Source organism: Triturus cristatus, chromosome 3_2 (genome assembly GCF_964204655.1).
Source record: "Triturus cristatus chromosome 3_2, aTriCri1.1, whole genome shotgun sequence".
NCBI classification, from domain to species: domain Eukaryota; kingdom Metazoa; phylum Chordata; class Amphibia; order Caudata; family Salamandridae; genus Triturus; species Triturus cristatus.
In genome coordinates, this window is record NC_140584.1 from 71,446,859 (window position 1) to 71,471,112 (window position 24,254).

General features: G+C 44.6%; 1 protein-coding gene across 2 annotated transcripts in view; it reads left to right on the forward strand.

Annotated features, from left to right (window-relative positions):
- The window catches only part of SCN3B (sodium voltage-gated channel beta subunit 3), a 941,302-nt gene that overhangs the window by 609,024 nt on the left and 308,024 nt on the right, over nt 1–24,254 (forward strand). The gene's annotated exons all lie outside the window — the stretch shown is intronic.

The window sequence follows — 24,254 nt, forward strand, 5'->3', positions numbered from 1 at the left end:
TTAAAGAGCGCATTGGCTGCCCAGGCCTTCCAAGTGTTTGGTGAGCAAGTTGAAGGCGCGGGTACGTGATTGGACAGCTATTGTGAGAACAGCCATGCCATGATCTTCTTCTTGAAGCTAGGTTCTTTTTCAAGCAATCTCAGCTCCTGGGGCATGGAGTTCTACAGCTTTGGGACCAGGTGTGAAAATGATCTGCCTCACCTTTTTGATCTGTTAGGGGCAGATTTACAAGCCCCTTGCGCTGCCCCTACATCACTTTTCGTGATGCACTGGCAGCGCATTTCACTGCATAATATATATAATGAAAACTGTGAGTCAAATACTATGTGTGACCTTAACGCTACTATGAAACTGAAAAATGAGTGCATATACAGAAAAAGGGTTCCCATCACCCACTCGAAGTGGCTCGCTTCATCATCTGGGAACCCGGAACTTTAACAGAGAACCGTCCTCTACTTGGATTATGTAGATATTGGTTCAATGTATGTCCCAGATGCATATAACAGTATGTTACTCTTATAGTGAAGGACACAAAAATAAGTGATGGTTCAGGGTGATGTTTGCAGTGCAGGTGATAAAGAAAAAGTGCTGTTTAAAATTAACTAGCAAGGCACAAAAGTAGTTTATTAAGGTGCTGCCTTGATGTCAAAAAGTAAAAACAGTGCTTTAACAGTTTGAACAAATAACTGTAGTAGAAAACTGGTCTACATGTTTCAGCCAACGGATTTTTCTATCCAGGCTTTCGTCAGGACCAAAAGAAAGCTACTGCAAAAATTAGTATTGTCGTGCAAATCTAACAAAGAAGAATCAGTAACTATACAACCTGAACCCTGCTGTTGGTCCAGGAAGATCTATAGAGAATAGTTCTGGATGGTTTACCCGATACGTTGTGGGTGTGCACCTCGCCTCACCTGGCAACCGCTCAGGTTAGGAGGCACCGCTCTCTCCGTCGGTACCCCGCTCTGATGCTGAGCTGGAAGGGGAGGGCAGCGCATTTCACTGCCCCATATTTACAAGGACAGGAAAAGCCACCCTGTGTGGCTTTTCCTGTCCTTGTAAATATGCCCCCTTTACACGCAGCACTTTGCGTGAAAGGGGCGTTCTATGGGTGTTGCTGTGGGTGTTGCCAAGCAATACCCATGGAACAAGACACATTTCCGGATTTACGAGGATTCGTAAACCTGGAAATGCGTCTGTATGCTATGCCACCCTAGGGGTGGCGCAGCGAGGCGCAACGAGGAGAAATGAAAACATTTCTCCTCGTTTTCTCCTCTTTTAATGCGTGCTGCATTCTACAGCACACATTGAAGGAGGAAAATGCCTGAAGTGATTGTTTTTGTGCAGGAAGGTACCCCTTCCTGCACAAATAAATCTCCCCATGACGCAGGCATCCTTGCACCATGGTGTAAGGGTGCCGGCATCGGCTCATGGCAGCTGTTTGTGCACCAGCGCAGGGCACAGGAATGCGACATATCATTGTAAATATGTCGCATTTCTGTGCTCTGAACGTGCCACAGCATGGCACAGTCAAAGGGCTTGAGGTGCCACACTGCGGCACCTTCTTGTAAATCTGCCACTTAGTTCTTAGCGTTCCCATGAGGCGGTCTTGTGAGGACCTAAGACATCTCTTCGGTACACATGGAGAGGTGAGGTTTTAAGCGGGCTCCTGCCATTCATGACTTTGTGAGTCAAGCAGAGAGATTTAAACTTTTACCTGGCATCAATGGGCAGCTAGGGAAGCAGTTTCAGTGAGGCCTTTACTGATTCATATCTTTTTTTTAAATAACATTTTCATTGACATTTTGAGTAATATAAGCATTGATTACAGGGAGATTTAATTTGATGGTACATATATAGTGGTTTAATACGCTATTCAATGGCCTACTGGCAGACTTTATTATCGGGAGGTGTTCTGTGCTGGCATCAGCTTGTGGGCAATCAAAATACATAATATCTCGCATCCTCTTTTTGTTTTGGGCCAGTCATTCACTGACTTCTGACAATGAATCCTCATGTGGGGGTTCACATATATTTCCACGGTAGGCATTCAACCTTCCTCTTCCGCGTCCATTTTTTGGGGCACCCTCTGTGAATATAGACTGATTTCTCCACTGTCATGGCATTGTCCATGTCTTTACACCATTGATGAAGGGTAGGAGTTTGTCTGGATCCCCAGTGTTGTGCTATATTATGCTTTACCAGCATCATGCCTAGCGTCACCCAGTCTTGTGCTGTATGGTTGAGATCTGTGGGCTCCCATATATTAAGGAGGCATATTTTTGTTTCTGGGAGAACCGTAACCGTCGTGACTTGCGAAATTGTGCGCATAACCGCCCTCCAGTAACGTGCAATCTCTGAACAGAGCCAGAGGGTGTGGATGAGTGTGCCCTCTGCACCACATTGTCGAAGGCAGAGCGGTGTGCCGTCCGGTCAATTTTGTATAGGAGCGTCCGTGTATAGTAAGTGTAATGTAGGATTTTTAATTGTACCAAGTTAAGTTTAGACGATATCGCCACCTCTTTAGGGGACGCAAGCGCTTCTTGCCATTCTATGTCATCAAACTCACCTGCCTCTGATTCCCATTTGGTTTTCTGGGCTTCGGTGGGGTCTGGCTGGTTATTTATTATTTTCCGATAGGTTTGGGAGATGGCTTTTTTATTGAGGTGATCTGTGAGGAGCCTATCTTCCAGTGGGGAGTATTCTGCAAGCTGTGTTCCCGGTGGAATCATTGCCTTGAGTGCGTGTCTGATTTGTATGTAACAAAACGTTTCTGTTTTTGCTTGTCCATACGTGACCTGTAAGTGGGCAAATGTGACCATTTCTCCTTTCTTCCACAGATCTCCCAACCTTGAGATTCCTATCAAGTCCCACTGCCGAAAACCTTTGGTCTTGCGCAGTGTACCTAATCTTTTCGTGTCCCATAATGGCATGGCCTGTGTTATTACTCCCTCCCATCCCAGTGCTCGTTGTGCCTCAAACCAGATTTGGATAGTGTATGCCGTTGGACCTGTGAGATTGTCTCTCCTAATCTTATTGTACAGTGCACCCATAATCCCTGCTGTTTCTAGGAGGTGTCTATCCATGCGATATGCTGGGTCGTCTTGGGGTACATGAAGCCATTGATTTATGACCACGAGCTGCGAGGCCCAATAATATACTTTGATGTTGGGGAGGGCAATGCCATTGTCATACCAACTTCTTGTCAGTTTATTCATTGCTATACGTGGCGTTCTGCCATCCCATAGCAGACTGGTTACTTCTGCATTTATCACTGTAAAATATGCTCGGGTGACTGGGACAGTGTATTCTGCAGTGTGTATAAGGATCTGGGGAGCGCTATCATTTGAAAGAGGGCTGCTCTCCCCAGAAGCGTTAGCGGTAGTGAATGCCAATGCTTGACGTGCGACAAAATCGCATCAGGGGCTGTGTGAAGTTTTCAGCAATGAATTGTCTTTTATCGTGTGTTATGTATACCCCTAGGTATTTAAAACCTCTATCCGTTATCTGTATTTTGCATCCCCGTGGAAGCAATGGGGGGAGCCGCGAAGCACATAAAGGAGCCACTTTTGCCCAGTTTATGGTATAGCCGGAGACCCACCCATATGATGAGCAAATATCCAACAGGCAATTAATCGAATGCGCCGGGAATGCCAGGTATAGTAGTATATTGTCCGCATATAGCGAGATGCGATCTTCCCATCCCATGGCCCATTTTAAACCGAGGATAACTGGGTCTTGACGTATCCAGGCGGCCAAAGGCTCCAATACTAGTGCAAAGAGGAGCGGTGATAAGGGGCAGCCTTGCCGTTTCCCCCTACCCAACAGGAAGTCGGACGATATATGGCCGTTCACTACAACCTGCACCAATTGCTGTGTATAGAGTAACTGGACCCATGCGCAGAACTTTGGACCGAATTCCAGGTGTCGAAGGACTGCAACTAAGAAGGGCCATTCAACTAGGTCGAACGCCATTCGTGCATCAAGCGACAGAATAACTGCGTCTTCCTCTATAGTAGATCTGCGCGCGATGACACTGTGTAGACGTCGCAAATTAGGGGCAGTGTTCCGATTTGGCATAAATCCTGACTGATCAGGGTAGATCACTGTGGCTAGCTGTAGCCTCATGGCTAGTGTCTTTGCCAGTATTTTAGATTCAGCATTGATTAAGGAGATCGGCCTATACGACATACAGTCATGCTGTGGTTTGCCAGGTTTGTGAATTGCCACTATGGTAGCCAGGTGCTGGTCTCTGGGCAGGACTCTCTTTTCTAAACTTTATGTGTACATATTCAATAAGTGTGGTACGATTTGAGGTGCTGCTTTCTTATAGAATTCCACCGGAATTCCATTTGGCCCTAAAGCCTTACCCTTGTGCAGTGCGCCTATTGCCAGCATTAGTTCTTCCGGTGCCAGGTCTTTTTCTAGAGCCCCAGCCGCAGTAGGGCATGTTTATGTCTTTGAGAAATTCCAGATTCTCTACTATCGTGGTTGTTGCTGTTGGCGTGTATACCTTTTTGTAATGTGCCGCTAATGCCTCAGTTATTTGCTGGGGCTCTGCTGTTAACCTCTCATCTTCCAACTGGATCTGTGCCACCCATTTGTTAGCCCTTTCCTTGGAATTGGTTGGTCTACGGTGGCAAATGCCATGCTTAGGTCCAAGAGCAGGATTGCGGAAGGGCCTCCCCTGGTCCAGGATGCATTTGAGCTCCTCAGTGACCATCAGAAGAGCCAGTTCTGTGCTATGTTTTGGTCGTAAACCCATCTGTGTCTGATGTAGATAGTTGTTCTCCTACAGAAATTGGGATAACGTATGGTTGACATGTTTCTCAAGTAATTTTCCTAGGGCCGGTAGTAGAAAGAAAAGGAGAAAGTTGCCCAACATAGTTTGATCTAGATAGGGTTTCTTCAGCAGGGGCCTAATGATTGCATGCTTCCACTCCTTTGGGATAGTCCCGGAATCTAGTGAAAATGTGAGTAGCTCTACTGCGGTGGGTAGAATGGATTCCAAACCCTTGAGTAAGATATGGGAGTGCTGGATCTAGAGGAGATCCTGATTTGATTTTACCCAAAAGTAGCTGAGTGTTCTCCTTCTTCAGGACTGGAATGTGATTCAGAAAAGATGAAGCTGAGATCACTGAGTCCGCTCCTCGATTCTGATCTGTGCCGGTGTTACACCAAACTGAGTCATAGACGTCATCCACTTTTTTATTTTGTAAAAGCTGCAACACTTCGCATCTTTTAAAAATGTTACTTTACTTCTGCTGTCACCTTCTGTTTTTAAAAGATATAGATGGGAGTACCATTTTGAAGGTTAACACATACACTGTGTAGTGTTTCCGAGTCGGTTTTTTAAACCTTGTGAGGTAAAGACCTGTCAAATTACATGGCATAGAAAATGGTGCAAATGTGGAGTAAGCTTTATTAAAAGAATGACAGCAGTCCAGATGTATATGCAAAAGTGCTTTTAAACATTTTGCAAAGGTTTTGTAGTTTTTGCAGGAAGTACACAAAGGTCATGAGGATAAGTCTTTGCGGCTTTGCTGCAATGTAAGGGAACTGCAATGGCAGTAGGTAATATTTTTGTTGTATAGGAACAATATAGATTCAATAATAGTGCTGACAGTATTGAGTCATAGAGTAGAGGTGGGTGGTGCACTTACTCAGCATCACACTGCATGTATGGTGTTGCTCAGATATAGTACCCACAGCCAAAAGTGATAGTGGAATGAACAGAAAGGCATTGAGGTTACCCTGTCAAAACTGTTTTTGATACCAGCCCAAGGGTTGGCTGTTCATTTTCATTGCTTGAATTAGCACTACTAGCAACCTTGCAACACCACTGATGCAACCAGGTATTATTATGAAAATCCAGTTCTCCTATTTCCACGCTAACATCTTTTGCAGTCCTCCTTACATACAGTGTTCCCATAGCTTTACTTTACTGGCTGCATGAAAAAACACTATCTTCAGCTCCAAAAAGCCATCAAATTATCATTTGTGTATTATTTTAATGCTCCTCCCCCTGATGCTGTGCCCTTGCCTGCACACACGTGGAGAGGGAGCCATGAAGGAAGGTTGCAGCTGCTTACCGCTGCTCATTTTTGGAAACTGAATTGATGGCCTAAGTTCTGCGGTTGCTCATTCTAGGCTCATTCCGCTCTCACGCTGCTCAATTATTACACCCACCTGACCCTTGATCCATGGGCAAGGTCGACTTTCTCTGAATCTCCCCAGCCATCAGCACTGTTGCGGCACCGTTGCTGCTCCCAACTGCCGCCACTGTACCTGGCCATCTAACCGAGTGGGAGAGTTTGGGTGTACAGCAGGACAGTTAGGGCTGCGGGTGGCAGCTTCAGGTGCTGTGCTTGCTGTTTTGCATCTGGTTGTTGTGCAGTATTCTTGGCTGCCTTGGCCATGGCAGTCCTCCCAGTCTCTCCAGCTGTGGCTGTCCTCTCAGCTGTAGAGGGGGGCTTGTAGTTCAGGCCACCAACAAGCGAGCAGGCTAATAATGGACCACCAAATCTGAGCACTGAGGTCAGCCACTATTTTTAATCTTTTTCCATTCTCTATGGTCCTTGGTTTGTGTGGGTGGAGGCGGCGGCTTCAGCAAGATCAGGGGGACGAAGTAAGTGGTCAATTCTGGTTGTTGTTGCCATGCTGCTGTTTTTGATTGCTGGTTTAACAGCAGATTTTTTTGCACTAAACTGTTGCCAGGGTGTCCTGTTGCCCTATTATTATTATTGTCATTTGACCTTATCTGACATCAATACTGGGGGAAAGACCCTTCCTGCTGTTGTACTGCACCAGCTGGCTTTTCCACCCGTGAGGACCGGAAATGCCCAAAATGCTCTAAGGGGTTGCGACTTTCCGGAGATAGCCGTCTCAGGAATTTACTCCAATTGTGACCATGGGAAAGCGTAAATTGGGCTGCAGCAAAGGACAACATTGTGAGTAGCCCTATAGCTGGTACAACACTAGATTCATTTTTGAATGGGCAGTTATTGTAGTCAATGAGGAAATTGTCCCTCGACATGGGAGAAAGGCCTAGTTTTATAACACATTGCCTGGAGCCATCACTATCAATCACTCAGACGTTATCATATGATGCCCCTGAGGTTGCTTCCACAAGTTATGTAAATAGTATTACTCCCACAGAGGGTTCAAGCTATGTTTCTCCGACGACCCTGGGTAGAGGGTTATCTTCGAGCGCTTTTGACTTGCCCTTACCCACTAGCATGTGCAAATCTTCTGCAAGGAAGAGGAGGAAATCCCAAGCAGGAGTCACTACTGGAATCTCGAAAAAGTTGGGTCCTTCCACTCGCCTCTCCTCCAGAACCCGAAAACTTGTAAATTTGTGCCCTCCTCATGCAGAGCTGGTGCTGACCAAAAATCCTGAAGCAAATGTGGATGGCTCTAGGTTAATGTAGGAAGCAGTCTTGGACCAAGTCAAATCTACAGTAACATCTGCAATTGATCCACTTGCAGATGGGATGAGCACTTTAGAAGGAGTAATTCGGGATTCATCCCATAAGGTGAACATCCCTCGTCACCAACAGTTCCCTCTCACTCACCTACTCAGGTATCCACCAGCAGTGGTCCCAGCATTAATACTAACAACAGCAACACTGTCCAGATGCCCTGCCCTCCACATAGCCACCTGCCTCCTCAACTCTCTTACCAACTACAACAATAGGGCAAGTGGTCGCTACTTCACTCAGAAAAGCAATAGCTGAACCCGGGGACAAGAGGCTTGTTGAGGCCCTCTCTGGTAGCAGATTTCCGTCTATGACCAAGTCTGTACAAATTCAGTAGACTGTGGACTTGCCACCCCAATGTTTCCCCTATGTTGCAGTCCTGTTAGGAGTGCCATTTCATCAACTGATAAAGAGGAATGATACCCAGAATTGAAAAACAATGTTTGCTATTGGTTCCCACGGAATACCGCATTTACTATGCCCAAGTACAAAGATATATTACTAGTCAATTAATCAATCAATCAGGGCTTGTAAAGCACACTACTCACCCATAGGGTCTTGAGGTGCTGGGAGGGGGGGGTGACTGTTTTCCTGTGTTCGAGGGTATCCAGTTGAGGGTCTTTCAGAGGAGGTGGAGGGAGTGGTAGCAGACGGAGGTGACAGCATTTATCAGGTGGTCCATTTTGGGTTCATAGTCCAGGATGATTCTGAGGTTGTGAGGTTGCCTAGTGAGGAGAATCAGGTGGATTGGCCATTCGCTTAAATCCTTCAAGGGAGATTGTGTGACCTTTAAATGTAGGAATCCAGAACTGGCACACCGTCGGATTGGCTCTGGGATTATGCTTTGGATCGGGTTCAGCTGTGTGAGATCACCCATCAGTATCATCCAACTGGTCTACTTTTATAAACCAAGCTTAACCAGCCTATCTAGCCGACACAGTCGACCTGTAACGAGGGAAGAGAGAATCTATCAACTGGAACTATTTGGCCTCCCAAGTATTTGTACCTTTAATAGATACCTTCCGCTTGGTGGTTTAGATGCAAATGATTGACTACACCACACCTGGATCCACTGAGGGACTCTGGATCCTTGGTTAACAGAGAGGTTGAAATTGGTCCTATGACTTCTCTGTAGTCCACACCTGTGTAGCTTATTTTATGTGTACTTAAAGTCCCTAGACATGATGATTTGTTGAAGTGACATGCACCTAATAATTCTCAACTTACTGTACCTGCTGCTCCCTGTGTTTCCACTGGATGTGACTCTATTGCCCTGTCCCTTCCCCCTACCAAACATATTTCCTGGAACCTTGTTGATATCAACAATAAGCTGACATGCCCAGAGTGGTGTTGTTTTGTGGACCAATTTGATCGATGTATGTTCCAGGAAACATGGGCTGTTACGCCACAGTTAAGGACTGGGTTTGCTAGTTTTTACCGACATGCTTATTCCTCAGGGAAGGGCAGACCATCGAGGGGCCTTGCAATTTGGCGCAGAACTACTTTGACTTGTACTTTCAAAGATACCGATCTTAGGTCCCCTGATGTGCTATGTGTAGTCTTGGAATTTCCGGATGTGTTTCCATTACGTTTGTATAATGTTTATTTTAGGCACAATGGTAACATGGTTGGTTTAGCTGGTATTGATATAATCAATGTGCATCTTTCGTCTCTCCTGGCTGGTGATTTTAGACTGTGGCGGGGGATTCTAATTTTAATTTTGAACCCCATGGCATTTCCACCAGCACACTTAGCGGAGAGGATGATGAGGTATGGTTAATTCCGTAATTTATACTCCACCCGATTAAAAAAAATGGTCTTCAGCAGTCTTGCCATTAAATACCTTTATCCTCAATAAGGGCCTGAGACCCTGCAATGAGAGAACACCATCAGATAAAGAGGGGGTGGTCACCTTCAATCTCCAGGGTGGGGCTAGACGCATAGATTATATATTGATGGATGTCAGGCTGTGGGCACAAGTAATTGACATGGAGGTGGTTTCTAGGCAGGACAGCAACCACAATGTCTTGAACCTCACCTTGAGCTCGCTAGGCTCTAGTATTCAACCTCATGACCTAGAACCAGTGGCGGCTGGTGACATTTGAAAGTGGTAGGGCGTACAAGTCAGGGATGAGTGTTACGTCATGAAGTGAGCGAGCCCGACTATCATTCGGGAGAGTTATTTATAATATAAATTTTAAAAAAGAGTGGAGAAATTATTGGTTTATAATATTTATCCATAGAATTGCATGATTGAGAAAATGTAATGCCTATATCAGTGGAAATGTGCTATTTATGAATGACAGTGCGCTACTGCACTATCCTCTAGTAATATATTTTCGACAGTGTGCTCCAAACGGCACGAGCCTTGTGTTCTGCAGGGCTGGTTTCAGCTCATCAATAATGGCAGGTTCACTCACAATTTGGGGATTACACTGCTTAGGCAAAGCTTCTATTTATTAGAGGGGAAATTAAAGAGGATAAAAAAGAGGTGAGGCGCTAAAGAGATAAAGTGTCTTTATTACAATTCTACATGTCGGTTTCTGGTCAAAGCAATGCATTGGGGAGAGGAGTTTGCCTAACTCCTACGGCGGTCGACCTCGAATCTGGGGAACTGGGTTTGAGTCTCGGCAATGACCCTGCAACAATGGGCAAATCACTTAAACTCCCTGTGCCTAACACAAATGAATGTGTCCTCATGTAATGCAACTGGTGCTATGTAAAGCGCTTTGATACCTGATTCGGGTCAAGTTTGCGCTATATAAAACTCTGTAAAAAAAAAAAATTAACTAAAGAGATGACAGCATGCCTCTATACAGCGATAGCTTTGCAGATAGCGATACAACACATTAGTAGTACAGGATTTTAAGTAATGTCATCATCTAAATTCAACTGCATGAGTTAAGGAATGGAGTCAGAAAGGTTAAATGGCAATCAAAAATTACAGTAATTATTTGAGGAAAGCCCTTTAAAGGTGTTCTGAAGCAGTCTTTTAATGACCAAGGACTGATAATTAAAGCAGATACAGATAGAAAGGCAATGGTAAAAATGAAAATAGACGATTTTTCAGAAACCTAAAATGTGAACAAATTGCTGGTAAGTTACATAACGGTGAGAAAGGCAATGGTAAAAATGAAAATAGACGATTTTTCAGAAACCTAAAATGTGAACAAATTGCTGGTAAGTTACATAACGGTGGACGAGCTTAGAGGCGACCCCGCCCGCGCCTCAACCCCCACATTACAATCCCGATAATGTAAGGAAAGGGCGCACGGTTCATAATCTTGTAATAGCATTACAGCCCTTATGTCTCACGCTAGACCGGTAGCTAAAGGTTATCTTCCTCATTATAGGCCCTGGCTGCCTCTCAGGCCTACAACTGGAGAGGGCCGTAACCGTTAACAACAGATATAGCCCTTTGCAGCGGTTGTTAATCCTCTAATTAAACCGCTGGCTAATGAAATACATCTTTAGAAATTAACCTGTTCCCTAGTTATATCACACAGATATGAGTGGGTGGGAAAACTATTCTGTCTTGTCGGCAGGGGGGACGAAAGGAAGCCAAACCATGCGCTGGAAGTGGAACATTTAAGTACCCTACAATGTCGAGTGTGTGCTTGGGTATGCATCAAGCAGAGGGCTCAGGATCCGACATTTAACAGCAGGTCTGCCGAGTCCTGGGGTTCAAAAAAAGGGAAAAGGCTTACCTGCACGTGTCGTGTCGTTTGAAACCACGGCTGCAGGCGCCTTTTTCCAGCAACAAACACACCCCTCACGGAATTAGGAGCTGCGTGCCAAACTGAAACTAAATGGATAGCCACTCCCGGTCGCCTCAGCCTTACCCAATGAGAAAGCCTCATTTACGGAGGCGAAAGCAGTGCTGTAATTGTTACCACCCCCTGCACTCAGTGCACTGTGAGCGAGCCCTGCCCCTTCCCATTACTCTGAATGGCACTCCACTGACCGCGCCCTGGGCCAATTCATTATCGCCCCATTTGAAACCCATTTACTGCTGCCTTTTTCAGCCACTCCCACAAGGCTGATGTCACCCGCCTCCTCGCTCCTCGCTTGTGCCTCCAGGGCGAGGAATAGTTCTCGCCCAGCTTTTGCACATGTGCATATTATGCAGGAAGACTCCGGAACGAAGTATAAGTAAGTAGAAATATATATTTGTTTTACATAGTTTAACTTTCAAGTTTCGGGGGAGCTCCAAGCAGTGAGCACTTCTTTAAACTGCTCCACTGGTGTTCATTCTCTCCCATTAGTTTTCTACGATGCTGGTATGTGGGCCAACGCCCCCTACGCCCCTTAACACCAGCCGCCACTGCCTAGAACCCCTAGATAGGAGGCTTTTGCCAACAAAAAATCAACGTAGGCTGAGTAGGCTGAGATCGGGTGCTTTTGCTGCTACTCCTACTATACCTGCCCAGCTGTATGCAGCCACTACTGCAGCTTTGGAAGCAGTCCTGGCCTTTGGAGGAAGTTCACTTGCAGGATCTTCATGGGAAAACCGTACTGACACCGATAATTCCTTGTTTTGCAACATCAAGGGGCTTTTTTTTTGGTAGAAGCTAGGACTCCTCCAAAACGGGCTCATACAGTCAAAGGCATGTCGGGTTAACGAGGCAGGCCCTGATGGCCGTTCTCAAGGAATGCAAGAGCCGTAATCCAGGAAGTTAGAGCTTTCTATAAAGCTGCATTTGTCAGGAACAAACAAGATCATGAGATAGCTAGATGGGAGACATTGCTGGCTGCATCTAAGAGAAAAGACCGTTGCTCCTTCTGGCAAATTGTGGTTAATGAGGGACTAGACCCCACAGCCTCTATATGCAGTAATATAACAGCTGCCACTTGGGTCCAACATTTCTCAGGACTGTCCTCCCATGACTTGGGAATGAATGAGTGGGCCATGTCTCAGTCTAGTTAGCAAGCCACGTGAGACTAGTTAGCAGGCCACGTGAGGGTGTGACCTAGACCACACATACAGAAGGCTCAGGTAGCCCAGGGGAATGGACAAAGGAGTGTCAATCATCTGGTATCACAACTGCAGCAGCTTTGTCTCACCAGAATGCCAGCCCTTTCTCCGCGATCGAAGTTGCCGTGGCAATTGATTGGATCACACCAGGGAAACCGCTGGGGCTTGATAAGGTGCCTGGGGACCTGTCTAAAGAAGAGAAGAAGTTTTGGTGCCCTTTGTTTGCACTTCTCTTCAATAATATCATGAATGGGCTCTCCATGCAGTGAACCTGGATAGGCTGAAATAGCCCAAATCTATAAGAAGGGGCTTAGGTTTGTCTTGTCAAATTACTGCCCTATCAGTGTTCTCAACAGCTGACATAGGCTCTTTAGTCACATTCTGTTGAGCAGCTGCAGGCTGGAATGAGGATGTAGGAGTCCTGACTCCTCTCCAAGCTGGATTCAGGGCTGTGACAAGCACTCTCCACCAAGTGCTTCAATTACAACCAACCTATTTGAAGTATGTCACGTCAGGGGGTGGGCACCTCTGTCATATTTGGCAACCTCACAAATATGTGTAGACATAGACAGAAAAGGGTAGCCCTGTTGCTGCTTAATGCCTAGTGCCCAGAACCTGTGTGTTCTTATGTTGCATTTTGCAGTTTCCTGTGATTTTATAAATTGCATGGTGCTTTTGAATACGAACTTCCAGCGGACATTAAAGTCCAAATTATGTCTAGGTGCTCTGAATTGAATTATGCCACATACTTCAAATTGCTGTGATGTTGCCCTCTTATGCTGTTTGTTCTTATTCTTATGTCCCTCTTTTTAACTATTCGATATCTCATGATTTTTACGGATTTTAATGATCTAATAATTTTTTATTGTTTGCTAATTGTTATATCCGCTTTTATAGCAATTGCCAAAATAAGTCTAATAAAAGTATATAGTCTTAAAATGCGCACAGTCAACAGCTTAAAAATAAGGACACAATCATGCCAAAAGCACACAAACCTCCCTATCGTTTAATAGATTTAAAAGGATGCACAACACCACACAAAATAGATTCTGTCTATTCACATCATTGCAGATTTTTGATTTCATAATTCATTAGCGTACTTTGCAAAGCGTCAACAGCAACTCATAATAAACCATTTGATGCAGTCTTCGGTTGTTTCAAATCTTTAGTTTCGCCTTCCTCAGGACAAACACATACGCACAGTCCCTCAACCATGTAAAGGAAGAGACAATGTTCCCAAACATAGCTTCATTACAAAAAAAATATTTTTGCAAACAATACAATCACAATCACAGATCTTTATTCGGTTATCATAAAAATAACCATAAAAGCACAGTACATTTGACAGAATATAAAAACTCCATTGTGGGACAAAATCATGTCATAGCTACATTATACAGATGTTGGGTACTTAAATAAAATCAGATCACATACACATAGATTTACGATAATTAAAAACATTTTTTGAAAAGGCTATAACAGCGGCAACGACATATACTTCGTCCAGACATTGCAAAGCCAATAATGCAGGGCGACATTGTCCCAGTCCAAATTTCTGCAATACAGGGATATTCCATCTCTTTCTCGGTCTCACACAGTATTGACAGAACAATAATATGTGGATAGTTGACTGAATAGCGACATCATCACATAGGCATTTACATAAATCTTTAGACCAGTCATTTAGTTCGGGCAAACTTAGGGATGTATACAGGATGTTCAGTCTGAAGCGTGTCAACAGGAAACGGTCCTAATTGCCAATAGTTAGGGAGATATATGGCTGTATAAAGCGGCGATAATAGGCTTGATAATATGTCCTTGAGAATTCCCATAGAAGCCCATGTTCTGGTGTCAACATGGGCTTCTATTGGAATTCTCTGCGGCATATTATCAAGCCCATTATCGCTGCTGTAAATCAACAAAGGTCATGAATAATGTTCCCCCTTTTGCCCTAGTATATTTATCTATTATATATATATTTAAATTTAGACACTGTTCGACTGTGCCCATGCCCTTATGGAAGCCATATTGAAGATCACTTATAATGGCATGTTCCTCCGCCCATGCCTGCATTCTATCTAATAGCACTCTCCCAATAACCTTAATTGTAGAATCCAGCAGCGAGATGGGCCGGAAACGCGATGGATTCGTCCTGTCGCCTTTTTTAAAAATTGGCACAATTACGGATTCATACCAGTTTGATAAAAGACCTCGTGAGCAGCATGCATTAAAAACCTGTGTTAAAAGTGGCCCCCATAATTCTAAGTTGAATTTAAAAAGGTCCACCGGGATACCATCAGGAGCTGGAGCTTTACCGCCCAGACTAGAATTTGTTGCTATGATAACCTCACTAAGGGTGAAATCAAGAGTTAAATTCAGGGGGTCAGTCGGATTTGACATAGTACACTGGGTGTCTATTGCTGATTTGCCAAACAGTTTTGAATAGTGTGAAATCCATTCCAATTCGGTAATAGCAATCTTGACAGTTGCTATATCCTTACCGGCCAAAAAGGGTGCATTTACTGCTTTCCAAAAAGCAGAGGAATCTCGATTTTCCGAGGCTTCCGCCAGAGTGCGTCATGCCTCTACTTTTAGTGTGGCCTTTCTCGCTATTAATGCTTTCTTGTATTCTCTTCTAGCCTCTCTAGTATGTACTTGGTTCTTCACTGTTGCAAACAATACATATATTAATTATCATATAAATGCAACATATACAGACCTTTATTCAATGTATTGTACAGCCACAACATCCAACCTCAATGCTTCCCCCTCACCCCCTACACCCTCATACAAGTCATCCTTGTGCTCTCCGGTTATACACAGACTAATATTCATTCTCCTTCTACTGAAATTCAAACTCATACCCCAGTGAGATTATTTACAAAGGGTCATCATCAGGACCAATATGACGTATTAGCCTAAAAATAGAGAATGAGCAGTACTTATTATCATTACTCTTGGTGCAATGTGTCAGATAGAGGACTGCTCTTAGTTTTGTATAAATGCACTCATGTAGCACCAGTGCACTTTATTTTTTTAATTTGTTTTTTAAACATACTTTATTGATTTTCATGCTTAAAAAGCATTAGGGCAATTATACATTTTCAGGGTACATACCAGGGATCAATGCTGAAAAATGCAACCACTACAACTTGTACAACATACAGTAGGTGTAGTCGCAGTACGAGTCGTGGTAACAGTTATTTATGCATTTATGTAGCATCAGCGCACTTTAGTTCACTCATTCACCTGCACTACATCGTTCTTTTGGAACACCTTTATTTGGGTTGCAATGTGTGTTTTCATCAACGAGTTATTCTGTACAACAAATAAATGTGTCTGTATTTTTGCAGAAAAAAAAAATAATGGTCTGTTTTGAGTTGCCAATGAGGTTTAGGCTTACACTTCCCCCGCGAGGACCAGCGTTTCATTGTATTACTGCTTCCTATGCAGGCAGGGGATCAACAGATAAGGGTATGCCACGAGGTTGACAAGGTAAAGGCAGCAAAGAATACTGAATGGTGCTCAAGAGACCCAGAGGTGTTTAAATGGGGCCTTCCATCTTGCAGCTTGAATATATGAACAGAGGACTAGGTATCCATGAGGTCAAAGAGTGTGAGTTGGTTAGCTGTGTGGGGTGAGGATGGAAATGATCCCTGCATGGTTTTACAGATATGCACCCCTACCCTGAGTAAACTGAACTCTAGTTTGACTGATATCCTGATGTATATCTCCGGTGCACACGACAATCATGTGTCCTCTGAGGCTTAGGCTGTGTAAGGCTCAGAAATCCTAGAAATGGCCTGGAGGGTCCTGCCAAGCTTCCTTCTCAGGACATAATCATGGAGCGATGGTGGCATCATGCCATTTTCCTGATTTGTGGTACAGGGCAGATCTTTTTCCTGCTCTACCGCCCTCACTCAGGCAAATTTCTGGTGCCAAGATTTGCCTGGGTACTGTGCTGACATCCCCGAGTGAGTGGCAATTTGACATTGCGACGGGTAGTGTGATTCCATGTTGAATATAAGTGTGTGACTGTGAGGTCTTTGGATCACCCTTGGTAAAGCATGACACAAGATGCAGACCGAGAGACTGCCTCAGCAGACAGGCAAAGTGTATTGCTGGCATTTCTAAGCTTTGGATTTAGTATCAAGAAGGAACCAGTAAGTGAGCGTATGGGGACAGGGATGCTTTAGTCATATAGTAAAGAACAGAAATGGGTCTTGGCTCCAATCAGTAAGGCTGAGCCTCACATACAACAGAACAACAAATTGCCAGTACTGATGTTATATCCAATATTCAATTTAATGGTGCACAGAAATAAAATCTATGACACCCTGATATATATTTAGATTATTTTAGCTTTATTTAAACAATCTTTTGGTTTTTTTAAGTTCATAAAAAATATATTGAAATACTTCAACACTTCATAGAGCAATAATAATAATAGAAAACATTCATAATCTATTCAATCAGATCATCCGTAATGCAAACTAATCACACTTTCTTAAACATTCTTAAACACTACTATCATACCTGATTCACAACATTTACACCCATACTACATCACAACCATACCCAAAAACCTCATCCTGGCAAAGAAAAACTGTACAATCAATTAGAAAAACCAGGGGTAACACCCAAACAACAAAGGATTTTAGACCAAAGAGTCTTTCAAGTGCACTAATACATCAAATCAATAATTCTTTAAATCCACAACCAATTAACAGTGCACGAAAGCAGTCACTAATTTAACCAAGTTTGTTTGGTATAACAAACGCATGGTCGACGCGTTTCGAACCCTCTGTTTTAGGGGTTCTCCTCAGGACCAAAAATAGCTCTTATATCATATGACTGATTCCAATATTCAATGGGAAAGATATAATGTTGGAAGGTATTCAGCAATTAGATTGCACGTGGTAGGTAATGAAAATAGGCGTCATGAAGGAACTTTGGTGTAGCTTAGTATCCCGTCAATATATCACGGCCCTCCATCAGGGGGAAGACAACTTTGTATAACGTTTTTCATGAGCTGTGAATCTAATCAACAGCAGTCTTCGCTCTCCGTTTTTGCTTCCGCGTTGTGCTCGCGTCGCACGCTTCACACCGATCTCCGGCCTCCCATCTGACAGCTTGAATATATGAACAGAGGACTAGGTATCCATGAGGTCAAAGAGTGTGAGTTGGTTAGCTGTGTGGGGTGAGGATGGAAATGATCCCTGCATGATTTTACAGATATGCACCCCTACCCTGAGTAAACTTAACTCTAGTTTGACTGATATCCTGGTTTATTTCTCCGGTGCAGACAACAATCATGTGTCCTCTGAGGCTTAGGCTGTGTAAGGCTCAAAAATCCTAGAAATGGCTATGTGGCCTGGAGGGTCCTGCCAAGCTTCCTTCCCAGGACATAATCATGGAGCAAGGGTGGCATCATGCCATTTTCCTGATTTGTGGTACAGGGCAGATCTTTTTCCTGCTCTACCACCCTCACTCAGGCAAATGTCTGGTGCCAAGATTTGCCTGGGTACTGTGCTGACATCCCAGAGTGAGTGGCAATTTTACATTGCGACGGGTAGTGTGACTCCATATTGAATATACGTGTGTGACTGTGAGGCCATTAGTATTTCCTTTGGATCACCCTTGGTAAAGCATGACACATGATGGAGACCGAGAGACTGCCTCACCAGACAGGTAAAGTGTATTGCTGGCATTTCTAAGCTTTGGGTTTAGTATCAAGAAGGATCAAGTAAGTGAGCGGATGGGGACAGGGATGCTTTATTTATATAGCAGCAGCCATTTAACAAAGGTTTGCTGACTGTCTTTTCCCCAGCATCACCATTTGGCTTGGAGGAGGTTGTGAGGAAGTGTTTTCTTCGCTGAAGAGAAGCTACAGGACTACCTTGGTACCAGAGGCTGTCTGACCTGCTGAGAGAGGGGCGAAAAAATACTTTTGCAGGAAGGGACTGGTAAGGGGAGTCCAGATGATCTATCTGAGTAGAGGGGAGAGCCCAGAAGTACAGTAGTGTTTAGGAGTGATGCAAGATCCAACCAGAGTCCTGAAATTGGTGTTCCTGCTTCCACAATCACTATCAAATCACAGCACATGAGGAGTGGAGGCAAAGCAGTGCTGGATTGTTTTTTCCTGCATCTCAACTGCGGCTTACACTATAAGTGGCACACCATGCCAACCAAGTAGAAGTAGGAACAAGAGAGCCTGACTGCATTTGTAGCCGCCAAACAGTGCACCTGATAGGCAACGTCCTGTACTGACCCTGTGGTGAGCAGCGAGGCGCTGAATCACCAGCACAAACTGGTAGGCTTTTCACTTGTTTTGGAGGAAGACTGTTACTTTGGACATGTTCCACCACTGGAGCCTGCAGCCGCACCTCATGACCAGTTGCATTCCACGTGGGCTCCCGAACAGCACTTGAAAGAGACAGAACCATCACCCATGTACTCCGGGACGAGGGCCTTGCACTGGTGACCTCACTGCTGATATGCTCGGGTGCACCGTTGAACTTCTCCTCACCAGGCATTAGGGCTCTTTTAGCTTTTGGAACAGATACAGGGGGGGTTGCCAGTAAGTAGGGAATGGAAGGTCTGGCCCACGTGCCCATGACTCAGACCCCTGTGGTAAAATGCCTCAGCTAGTGTGGTTGTGGTCCAGTAACCCCTGCATGCCAACGGAGCAAAGAATCCACTTCAAAGCGCTCTGTCACACCCACAACATTCCCTCGGGCTCCTGCCTGGTGATCCTGGGCAATCTGTGCCTCCGTACGCACCGGCCCGTGCCATGCGCTCGGCAGACCCCCATCTGGCTCGTGTGCCTTGGGTAGAGTCGGAGGGCGATCTTTCCAGGCGATCGTGCCTGTTTTCTGATCCTCCCTGCCTCTCTCCACCCGTAACATTTCCAGTCACTGGGCTTTTAGAAGGGCTGCGAAGACGTGACTATTCGCTGATCATTAGTTACCTCAACTGATCTCTCCCGCCGTGCTGCTTCTAGCGCTGGGATGTCCCATTGCTGGGACAGGCATGCGCTTTATAAATATTCGAACATAACATAACATGCCCAATAGCCACCGAACAGGATCTGAGGAGATGGTATAGGTATTTGATTATATATGAACACTGTTGAGGGAATTTCCTAGTTTGCAAGGTGATGAAGTCCAGGTTGTTTTGTAAGCTCAGTATCTTTCTCTGATAAAAACAACTTTTTTTTGCACACACGAGCATCCGGCTTGGTGTCCACCACCCAATTCAATGCAAAAAAAAAAGCCATCTTCAAGGAATGCAAATTACATACTCTCAATGAATCTGCTAAGGAAACCCAGATTTGCATCTAACCTTTTTCCAGTAGTGCCTCAAACACTCCCCCTCCCCTGCCATGAAACCCATTACTCTAATTTCACTATATGCTGCCAATCAGACTCAGCATTCCATCTCCGAATTTACTATAATGTGTTGTGTTCCCTCAGACCACATATGCGTGATAGTGTCATTTTGTCAACGTCTCCCTCACAGATTCCAAGGATTTTCCCAATAGGCTAAATAGACATATTATCTTCTGTGTCTGCTGTTTATGAACTGATTATTGTCAATATAGTATAAACGCGATGTTTCTCTTATCACCCGCGAGACAAACTACCAGTTCTGCTCTCCCAAGCGCTGCCGGCCGTTTATTAGGTCAGGGAAAGGCAGTGATTATAACAATAAAATGGTCTTCTGCCTTCCCTTACTCCTAACTTTATTCTTTTTTTCTTGAAAGACATTTTGACATTTTACACGTATATTGTGTTAGGTTGAAATACTTAGTGATACTTGTGCATTTAAAATAAACATCGTGCACTAATTCAGGACATATAATAATAAGTGAACGAAAGCATTACGCTGTGGTGGTAAGTGAGAGAGTGAAGGACGTACTCATTCAGTGACTGGATTGCACTGGGTTTCACTTGACCTAATTGTATGATCCGTACAATAATAACTCATTGTCACTGTGCCTCATTTTCAGTGGGGCCGATTCCGATCTGAGTCGGAAAGCACTCCGACCGAACAGGATCCGGAGTGTTTTCCGACCGAGCCGGAGTACTGCAGTCCGACCAAGTGAGTACGATGCGGCCGTATGCTGCCGGACTCGGTTCCGTCGGACTCTCATAGAAGTCAATGGGAACCGGTCGTACGATGCGTACATGGGCTCCCATTGACTGAATAGGTACGTCGCGGACAAGTGCGCCCCCTCCAGTGGGTACGCGTCGGTGCAATCCTCACCGTACATGCCTGTGTTGGGGAGACCTATGCGTCTCCCCCTGTGTCTGAGTCATAGGGCTGCGGGAGACAGGGGGTCCGATGCGGACCCCCAAAGGCAACCACCCGGACAATTTGTGAGCCGAACACTCCGGCTCGCACAGGCTGTCAGACGCGTGCATCGTACTGGCTCAGTCGTGAATCGCATCCATTGCACGCCACGGTTAGCTTACGACCGAGACGTACGGAGTGGTTCGGACCCGGAAATAACTTGGTCGGTGAATTTCATGTAGCTCGCATCGTACTTGCTCGCTCGTACAGCTGTACAAGTCGGCCAGAAAACAGGCGTACGGCTCGTAGTTTTTCTGGCCGGATCGCATTCGGTGCCCTTCCGGCCCGGATCGGAATCGGCCCCTGAGTGTCAGACTTCCTGGAATAGATTGAGAGCAGGAGGTGCTCCATATAAAAGCCTTGATGTATAACGTTTACTAAATGACAATGTCATTCCACATACAACTGTAATATTGCCCATACATGTGATGCACGTGGTAAACGGGCATCCCCTGGTTTAAGCGTGGCAGTGTTGTCAGGGCATCGGAGATGTAAAAAAATTGACATTAATACTGAATATCGGTGATGTGAATATCATCATACAAAAATATTGGGACAAAATATTGAATACTTAAATATTGAAAGGTAAGTGCAAATAGAGGGAGTATAGATTCACTGTTACTGACTCCACATCTATGTACCTTGACGATATGTAAATCATCATGGCACATATATGTGGAGTTAGGTATAGAAAATCTGAACTTACCTTCCAATGTTTTGGTTTGGGTATTTTCCTAACAATATTTTATACAATGACGTCACATTTTCTATATTCGGGGGACACATGGATAAAAGATAATGTTTGAAAGCTGTTAACAGATGGCAATGCAGTAATATAATCCAATGTACTAAAGTAATACAAACGTTTTTGATGAAATAACCTGTTTTTATTGTGATATATTTTTACAGGATTTTTGCCATATCACTTACATGCTAATCTTGTGATGCCTTGCATCGTGCTTTGGTTCTTACTACCAAGCCAGATCAATGCAATGATGACATTAATCATTTCCCTTTAAATGACACATTACAGCTCAAAGCCCGTCCTGTAATTTTTGCCTTTTCCTCAGTTACGTTCCTGAGACCATTCGCTAACCTCTGTGACACTTTTCTTGATGCATTTTCTATTTCTCACCAGTAGGTAGTTAAAATTAGGACCTAGTTTCCATAGGGAAAGCATTTTTTTGTTTTGTTAATAACTTTTGTGCCGTTGGATGAATCTTTCACAAAATGTTCAATACTAGTTTGCCACTCATTTCAGCTGCTGTCTTTAAAGTTTCGAGTTGGTCCTGTAAGCAGAGAACAAGAAAAAGGGGGTCCCAAAACACATTTTCCTCATATAATTTTCCCTAGGGATTTTAGAAGCGATTACAGCTGAACCGCTGGACGATATTGCACCAAATTTGGCAGGTAGCTAGCTCTTGGTCCAGAAAGGGCCCTTTTTGTGATTTAGTGTCAACTTGTTCAGCAGTTTTGAATATATTAAATAAAAAAGAAAACTGCTACGGAACACCCTTCCCATTAGTGCATGGCTAGGCCCTGGTGGATGGTGTCCCCAGGTCCAATATTGGCCAGGGGAGGGGGGGTGAGCCTCCCACTCCCCCTTAAATTACTGGGCAGACCCTTGGGGATGGGGGAAGAAGGGGTGCAGACCACCCTCTTAAGAATAAGGCCAGGCCCTAGGAGATGGTGTCCCGGAGGCCAAAGTCGGCCCAGGGAGGATGACAATGTGCCTCCCCCCACCTTATAAATATGAAGTAGATGCCCTGGGTGGGCTCCAGGGCACCCACTATTTACTGGGCAGGCCTCGGGGAATGGGGTCCTTGGGGCCAATATTGGCCTAGGGAGGGGGGGTGCATGCCTCCCCCTTCATAATAAGGCCAATTCCCAGGAGATGGGGTTTCCAGGGCCAAAATTGGCCTGGGGCGGAGGGCTGCTTGCCCCCTCCTGCATAATTTGGGGGATGGGTCCCGGAGAATGAGGTTCATATGGCCAAATATGACCTGGGGAGGGAGGCCACACACCCACTCCCCTAAAAAAAAAGTGGCAGGCCACAGGAGTTGCCATGTGGCCAAGCCCCCACTGCATATGGCCAAAGGCTGTGTATGATATTGGGTTGGCTGCATGCATAGCCCTGCAGAAGCGCCCACTGCCATGCACGGTCAAAGGTCATGCACAGTGGGATTTGTATTAATGTATGGTAGTTAAATATTGCTTTATGTTAAAAAACATGGAAATTCACTGAAAAAAACCCAAAGATTAGAGGACGTTAAAGCTAGGAAATACCACTAAAAAACGTAAGAAATGAACTAAAAAACCAAATGTAACAAGGACGTTATAGTTAGGTTCACATTTTACACAAGCCATAGAAATTTCAGCATTTAGAGTTATGTTTATCTCAAGTAACTATAACTTGTGCACTAAGGTAACTACAACTCTTGCCCTTGCCATGCGCTAATTACCACACATATTACATCACTCATGAAATCTTCTATGACATCATTGATAATATCACCGAAACATTTGCTGTAAAATTGCTGATGAGAAAACTGATATTCTGTTGGTTTAGTCATACTCGGCGACCTGGACTCCCAGGTTCTGGACGCATACCCTGGGGGAATGAGGCTAAGCCTCCCCATCTGTGTGTCAAAGTGACCTCAATATGTTGCCTATATCACTTGATTTTCATGCAGTGATGTTCTAATGATAAGCCTCCATGTAATGCTTCTTACAGAGCTAAAGTCTAATTGTTGTATCAGTTATGACCACTTCCAACAGGATTGCTTTTTTTATCTATGCTCAGTTAGTACCTCATTGTCCATTTCCATTATGCTCTATCGAACGCAAGTGCCAGTTTCAATCAGAGAAATCTACTACCTCATGGTTGCATATGTGTACACTAATTTAATATAGGAAGATCTGCTTCCATTGTGTTTGCCAGATTTCATTATTACCATTTACCACATCATGGCCTGTTTCCATTAGGTCCAGTTAGGATAAAATTTAAACTCTCTATTACGACCAGTGAGAGCATCCTGACTAGTATTCCTTTACAAAAATAACAGTTGATGGACAGAATGCAGAACAATGTCATACACTCACCCCGGTACAGAGATCTGGGCCTAAATCCATCGTTTTTTTTGCTCACCATGCCATTCCAGTTTGAACCCAGCCATATGCAAATCAGTCTTGACCCTGTGGCTCATGGGAACTGTCCAGCCCGAACTGCCAAGCCAGGTCCTCCCTGGACTGGAAACAAGCATCCTAGGACCGGTTTCGGGGTTTCACCCCTCTTCAGCCAGGATAGCTTGATTCCAGTGGCACGGAGAGCACGGGACTCACGTCAGAGCATACCCGTCCCACTCGGGGTGACAAATGCAAAAATAACAGTTGATGGACAGAATGCAGAACAATGTCATACATTCACCCCAGTACAGAGATCTGGGCCT